Here is a 7,976-nt window from a genome sequence, read left to right as displayed (position 1 = left end):
GCAGCCTGGGGGCAGGTGGGCTGGGGGGGGGGACTCTGTCTAGCAGCCTGGGGTCTGCCTCCCCTTGCTTCATGACTGGAGCCTGTCCCTGCCTATCCCCATTCTCTGTGGCCTGCTCTCTACCATGCAGGGATTGGAACCCCCAAAGCCTTTCAGAAGGCCTCAGGGACCCAGCTGGAGGTGCAGACCCAGGCTGGAACTGGGGCCATGGTCTGTGACCCTCCTGCCAAGTCAACCTCTGGAGGCCAGGGACCACAGTGGCATCTCTCAGGACCCACTCCTGGCCTGGGTGCCACCTGTCATGCCCCTGACAGCTCACTGAACCTCACGCATGCCAGCAGGCCCATCCCTGGAGCCTGTGGGGTCTAGGGGAAGCAGGGGAGCAGAGCCAGGGAGCCAGCCTCAGTTTCCCTCAGCCGAGGGGCAGGGCTGCTGGAGCCTCAGAGACCACATGAGGGGCTGTCTGTCAGTTGGATGGTGCCACGTGGAGTCCTGAGGAAAGAAAGCTGGGCCCCGTGGGCACCCAGCCAGGCCTACTTCTGAGCAGGGTGCTGCATCCTGCTGAGGGAGGAGGGCTTGGGGCGCTAGGGCCACAAGCAGGGAGCCTGGTCCAGTGGAAGAGGCTCTGGCCTTTGAGACAGCAGCCATGGGAGATATGCCTAGACACAAGCAGCTGGAGTTTGGTGGGTATACCCAGTGCTCACTTACCCTGCCTGCCCTGTGTGTCTACCCCAGAAAGAAGACAGGCCCTAGAGGAGCTTGCACATGTAGGGGCTGGCCTCCAACAGCCTCAGTCTCATGGGGTCTCTAGGCCACAGGCTGCCCCTTCTGATGGGGTGGTGGGGGGCCTGAGCACCTACACTGAGCAGACCGCTCTGTCCCGGGAAGTGTCTTCTCCTGGAGCTGGGTACTTGGGACTCCACACTGGGCCAACACCAGCCTGGATGAAGGAGAGCCCTCAGCTGTTCCCCTGGGGCAGCCAGTCCCCTCCTTTCTTCGAGAATATGCCTGCTGGGTGTGGGGGACAGGGGTTGGAGGGAGGTAAAAATAGAAGCTGACACTCGAGGAGGGAGAGCTATCTCCTTCTCAGGAGCGTCCTCCCATCCTTACCTCCTCCTCAGGCCATTCCTATACTTGGTAAGGGGCTCGAGTGGGCACAGCCCCTTCCCTCCCTGGCCATGCTTTTCAGCCCCCTGCTGCTGGCCAATGGGCTTTGGGCAAAGATCAAATGTCACTATAACACAAGGGCGTGAGGCCGAGAGGGCAGTGTTGCAGCTGGTCCTCGGGGAACTCAGTCCTTCTCCAGACTCGCCGCCCAGGTTGGTGCGGCCATGCAGTGGCCAGGCCAGGCCAGGGCCTTCTGGGCTGGGCTGGGGTGGGCAGGGCCTATGTGTTAGGTGCATCCTGGGGCTCTGAACTCTTGAGTCTTGGGGACCCCAAGAAGCCATCCATGGCCCAGAGTCTGGGATGGGGGCATCAAGGGATGATGTTTTCTGAACCTGGGACCGACGGTGAAGAAGTGTTCCCAAGCTGGAATGCTGAGACAGGAGGGTGGGAGGACAGAGGTGGGGGTCCTGAAGAAGCCGAAGGGGAGGCCACTTTGGAGGCTGGCTGCTCACGATCACCCTGGGCTATCTCGTCCTGTCCTTGTAGGCTACTCTGAGCTGAGGACCCTGGGCTCAAAGCTAAAGTGGCTATCATCCCTAATGCCGCCATTTTGTAGATAGGATGAAAACCAAGGACCTGAGTGGTTGTCTGAGGTCACCCAGGAGAGTACCCGTGGGTAGGAGATAGCTGGGACCCATGAACCCTGGCTTCCAACACCTTTGGGGCCAGCTCTCAGGGGTTAAGGGGCTGGGCTGGGGCATAGGGAGGCATGGAGCACTGGGCTGCCATCCCTGCTGCCCAGAAAGACTGAGGCCTTTGGCTGGGGAGTCAGTGTGCCCTCCAATGCCCATTCTGCCCTGCCCGTGCTCCATCTGCCCAGGGCTCAGTGGCCCCTCTTGAGGTGCCCAGGCCCAGCCCCTCGCACGCTTCAGCCCCTTCAGCCTTTCCGGTGTTCTCTGCCATGCTGGGAGCAGGTGGGGCAAGTAGCCATTGACTCAATGGAAAATGAGGGCTGAAGCAGCGAGGGGAGATGATGTAGCCTGGGTTCCATGGCAAGGGGGTGCCAGGAACTCCTGTCCCCCCCCATCCCTCGCCTGTCGCCTGAGAAGGAGAGAAGAAGGGTGCATGTCCCCCAGGAAAACTGACCTCAGGGGCCATTTTCATGCCTGCTCCTCCGAGGGGAGATGAGACCTGCCCACTGTGCATTCTCAGCTGCCCAAATCCTGTCTCCACTCCCCACTCAGCCCCCTCCTCCCTTGAGAGGGCCAGGGCCCAGAGACCCCCGAATGGGAGCAGGAGACCCAAGGACCTTGAACCCTGCCCAGAGCAGGGGGTGGGGGCTGACCTGCCTTGGCGGGAGCAGCAGAGGCAGTGCAGCGCCCCCCCTTCCAAAAGGGCCTCTCAGGACATCCCTGCCTGGGAGTGTGGGAGCCCTCACTGTGTGTCTGTTTGGACCCCCAACCCCGAAGGGCAGGTGACCCCTTGGGGGACAGGGAGGCTGGGCAGGCCAGGCTAAGGGACAGGCGCTGGTGCAGCGCCCCCCTCCCCCCCCATCTTGGGTTTCTGGGCTGAGGCGTCTTGGCTAATTTTGGTGCCTATTCCTGGACACCCCAGCTGCTACCAGCTCCTTAAAAATAATCTGCTCCTGGGCCTGGGCCAGTACCGCCACCCTCCTGGGGCAGACAACAGGTGCCAGGGCCCAGCCAGGGTGAGGGGTGGGGACAGCAGGATGGTCCTGGCTCTCACATTTCTCACGGCCCCTCTAACCCTACAGAGTGGGCGGGGAGGGGCCCGCTAGGTCCTGGGCAAGGGCAGAACCAGAGGGGCTGGTGAGGCCGGGCAAAGGGGGCTGCACCCATGGAGGGGCCAAGCTTTCTAGCAGTACTGAGGAGCACTGGGCTGAGGGCTGAGAGACAGGCTGTGACTAGAGGGGGCAGTAGAGGCCCGGGCTGAACCTGGAAGCGCACAGCCCCGCGAGGCAGTTAGCAGAGAGCTGCTGGTTAATTTTGCACAGAGCTTAGGTTGCTCTGGGAAATGAACATTCTTGAAAGCGGGTTTGGAGAACAGTTCCCACCTAAGAAATGCAATGTGGATGCATTTGTAGATGATTAACTTGTGTTTTTCTTATACAAGGCTCCCTGGGGGGCAGAGCGATTGTCTTCAAGCAAGCTGTAATGTGTTGTCAGGAGCTCGGGATTTGAAACCCTGAGCCAACATTCTGAGGCAGCTGTGAGGCCCCCGGCCCTGGCCGCCCGCGCGCAGTGGACAGCCCACGGGCAGATAGTCCCCGAGCGCTGAGCCGCACCTGGCCGCATCCGGCCTGGCGTTTCCCCCAGACATTGACAAATTCAAGAGCGTCCTGGGGCCTGGGGAAGCAGCCATGGAGGGGTGGGGGCAGAGGGGCCATCTGCAGCCCTGCAGCCCACATGGGCCTTGTGCGGGCACAGGGTGTGTGAGTAAACACAGAGAGGAACAGCCAGACCAGTCCCATGTCTTGTGTCCCCATGTCCCATGTCCTGTCCTTGGCTCAAGGAGCTTGAGCACTCACCCTGGCCATGTACCAGCTCCTGTTCTCTGTGGTTTTGAGAGGAGCTGTGGAGGGCTGGGGGGCACACACAGGAGACTCCAGAGCTCCCCCTTAATCAAGAGAACACAAGGTCCTGGTGGGAAGCTGTTGTGCACAGAAGGGAGCTTCAGGCTCCCAAAAGGAGGAGGGGTTCTCATGGGGGGGAGCTGTGGGGCAGGCATTCGAGAGAAGGTCCAGGTGGCCCATCTGGGGGAGCAAGGGCCCGGTGATCTCGGGTTTCCTGGAGAGCCCCTTCCCCCAGCCTAGGCCACTGGGCAAAGACCACCCAGAGGCAGGTCAATAGCCACATCAGCAGGACTTGGATGGGCGGTCCCTGGCCCTGGACAAGCCTGTGCATTCTGGATGACCCTAGGCGAGGAATGCTGGGGGAGGCTGTCGGCCCGGGTGGGGGTGGATGACCGTCCCTTCCAGCTTCAGCCAGAGTGAGTGCTGGGCAGGCGGGAGGGGGCTGGAGCCTCGGAGGAAGCAAGGGGCCTGTGGAGGGGCCCAAGGCTGGGAGGTGGACCCACCCAAGGCCCAAGAACTGGCCCTTGACTCCTGCCTGCGAATGTCTCCTCACAATCCCCCAGTTCCGAGATCCCACCCCAGCCCCTCTCCTGTACTTCTCCACCAAGGCAACTCCTAACTCTGGTCTTGATCTCTCTCCTCTGCAGAAACAACCCACCCCACCATGTCTCCTCACAATCCCCCAGCTCTGAGAGCCCACCCCAGCCTCTCTCCTGTACTTCTCCACCAAGGCAACTCCTAACTCTGGTCTTGGTCTCTCTCTTTCTCTGCAGAAACAACCCACCCCCACGATGTCTGACGAGGAAGTGTGAGTACCAGTCAGAGTCACCAGCCTCCGCCCCCACCTTGGGACCCTCTGACCCTTGGCTTATGTATAAGGAACGCTTTCAGGCTGGAGGGGTTGCTGGCGTTTGTGACAAACGAGCCTGAGCAAAGCCCACTCTCACCTTCTCCCTTCTCTCTCTCTCTCTCTTCCTCCCACAGTGAACAGGTTGAGGGTAAGTGTCAAAGTCATCATTGTTCCCTCTGCATCCCCCTACACAGAAGACCACACTTGGGGAGGGTGTGTGTTTGATTGTTTGGGGAACACCCTGGCCTGGACACCTCAGACTTCCCGTGTTCACTGGGTGAATTTCACAGTGGCCCCCATGACAATGGGCTCCCCCTTGGAGCCTTGTCTTTTTGGGCACTACCAAGAAGTTTGCAACAGAAGGTGGTGTCCAGGGAGGCTTGGCCAGAGGGGGCCTGTGGGGCCACTCTGCCGTGCTCCCCACTGCAGGATGGAGGCATCCAGGCATCAGCCCTCCTTGCAAACCTCTTCCTCCTCCTGTGCCAGGCAGCCTCCTCTGGCCTACCCCCCAACCCCCAGGCCAGCCCTGCAGACTCTGTTAACAGGCCACTCTCTTTTGTCTCTATTCCAATGCAGAACAGTATGAAGAGGAAGGTAATTCTAGCAGCCTCTGGAGGCCTCCTAGAGCCCCCAATGCCTCCCTCCTCTTAACCTCTCCTTTTCCTGCTTGACCCTCTGCAGCCAAACCTACCATGGCCTCTCCTGGCTTCCTCGAGCTTGCCCATCCTTCCCCCATGATTTCCGGGGCCGCCACCACCTCTAACTTCCCGTCTCTCTAATGCATTAATAGACTGACACACTCATCCATTGTCACTAGTATGTCATCCTCTTTGTCTGTGGTCATTAATACGTCATCCTCATCGTGGCGAGGTGTTTGGAGTTACCTGGAATTTGATCATTGCCATTCTCACTCAGATTAATATCAAGTGCCTTGTCCTGCATGACACTGACCACTCCCTCTCTCAGCATCTCCCTCTGTCTCTATTTCTCTCTCTTAGTATCTCTTTCTATCTCTCTGTCTCTTTCATTTATGTTTCTCAGTATCTCTGCCCCTCTCAGTATTTGTCTTTCTCTCTATTTGTCTCTCTGTATCTTTGTATCTCCCTCCGTATCTTTCTTTGTCTCTCTCTATCTCCATGCCCCCCCCCATATCTCTGTCTCTCTCAGCATCTGCCTCCCTCTCAGTCTCTCATCCTCTGCCCCTTGTGCTTACAACCTTCAGGCGTGATCTGGGATTCCTCCCGAAATGCCCCTGTTGGGCAGGCGCGGCAGCCAAAGCGCGCCCAGGCAGGCGTGGTGCTGGGAGCTCTGTGGCACGGAGGTTCTCAGGCTGCACACAGGAGTGCAGGCACCTGGCACCCGGCACTCGCTCAAGCCGGGAGCTTTCAGGCCACCGTGAGGGGCAGGGCCTCCTGCGAGCAGCTCAGTGCTATGTTTTGAAAATATTTTGAAAACACTTGGCTACCCTAACAACATGAACAAAAAATATTACTTTTTCTGCCGAAAAGGTGGAAGAGACCTTTCTGGGTGGGAGACGTGGGCTTGAGGAGGCCAACCCTTCCCTCAGGAAGAGAATGTGGCAGGACAGAGGTGGCCATGAAAGGAAGGGGTCCACGGTGGGGCACCAGAGGGTCTCTTGTGCTTAAGACCCTCGGTGTCTGTACCTCGGCGATCTTCCTTGTAGACGTTTTCCCATGGGCAGAATGTGGCCAAGCAGCAGGGTGCTTTTTCTGTTGTTGTTTTTTGGTTTTCAAACCGATACACTTTATTTTTTTTAGAGCAGTTTTAGGTATCCAGACAATTACACAGGGCACAGAGCACTCCCGTGAAGCCCTTCTCCCCTGTGAGCTGCTGTCTCCCCTGCTATTAACATCTTGCATTCGTGTGATACATTAGTTCCAACTGCTGAACCAATGTGGGTACATTGTTACTAACTCAAGTCCTCATGCTGAGACCTGCAGGGAGAGTCTGAGCCAGGCTCCTCTCTTGCTCAGACACCTCAGTGGTCTCTGAACCCCGACCCCTCAGGAGCAGGGCTGCAAAAAGAGGTCACCTAGTGTGGGGGTCCCGTAGGGCCTCTGAGGAGGACGTCCCCGGTGGGCCATGTCCTTCCTGTAGAGGCCCCTGCTAGGTGGGGCCATCCCCTGAGTCCTGGGCCCAGAAATACAGGCTTACTCTCCTTCGCACCCCATTGGCCCAAGCAAGCACCCACTGCTCCTCTTGTCCCTCTGGGACCATCCCCCTCCTCTACAGCCCTGTGTGCATACCTCTAATGACTGTCCTTGTTCCCTCCCTCCCTCTTGCCTCCTCCTGCTCCTGGTACCCCAGAAGTGGCCCAGGACGAAGGTAAGTGGGGTCCAGGACCCCAGCCCACACCTGGCTCTCCCAGCCTTCCTGCCCCGACCTTCATCCCAAGTGTCCCCAACATGCCTGCCTGTCCCTGACTCGTCCTGACGCCCCTCACCCCTGGCCTCTAAGACCCTGCCGTGTGCACCTCCTTATCTAACCCTCTCCTTTCTCCTCCCACCGCTCTACTCCCGGCACCCCTCACCTGCAGAAGTCCATGAGGAAGGTACGAAACAAAGGACTTCTGACCCCATGTGGGGCCTAGGGCTCGCTGGTGCCTGACCAGGGTGGGGGCGCGAGGGGGGAGGCAGCAGGACACCCAGCCGGCCGAGAAGCCCCACATGTGGCCCCACAGTAACCCACTAACCATGGCCACTGCTTGACCAGGGAGGGTAGGGATCCCATGCCAGGGCAGGGCCAGCCCGATTCCACAGGCTGTGCCAGGAGCTCCCACCAGAACCCGGCTGGTGGGGACTGTTGGAGGGCCCCCCAAGCTGGAGGGAGCTGGGCTACAACGGAGGGGGCATCTCCAAGCTGGGGATTGGGACTGGGGGAACTGTGGCTGAGCTCCTGGGACATGGTCCAGACTCTCTGTCCCCCAGACTATCCCTCCAGCTCAGGGGGTAACTGAGGGACCCCAATAGGTCAGGACCCCTGCACAGCCCCCTGGAAGGCCTTGGCTATGGAGAGAGAGAGGGCAGATGGGAAGGGGGTGCTAGGGCCAGGCGGCTGTGCACCCAGGGCAAGGCCTTCATCTGTGCTCCTCCCAGCTCACCCTGCTAAAGAGTTATGCCCCCTTGTCAGCCCCCAGCAGGGGTTCTTGTCAGTCTAGCCCCATCCCTCCAACCCAGCCCAGAGTTTCCCTCCTTGGGGCCTGGGCCCAGAAGGCAGCTGGGCCAGAGTGGATAGACGCAGGGGAGGAGATGGGGGTATCCTGGACATGCCGCTACGCCCACTTTTCAGCTCTGCCTCCCTGGTTACAGGCCCCAACCTGGGTGCAAGGGGGCACACGCTGCAAGGCCCTGGCATTGCCACCATAGCCCTGCATGAAAGTCCTCTCCAGAAACAAAGGGAGGCATG

Source organism: Elephas maximus, chromosome 7, assembly GCF_024166365.1.
Source record: "Elephas maximus indicus isolate mEleMax1 chromosome 7, mEleMax1 primary haplotype, whole genome shotgun sequence".
NCBI classification, from domain to species: Eukaryota; Metazoa; Chordata; class Mammalia; order Proboscidea; family Elephantidae; genus Elephas; species Elephas maximus.
This window is presented reverse-complemented; position numbering follows the sequence as displayed.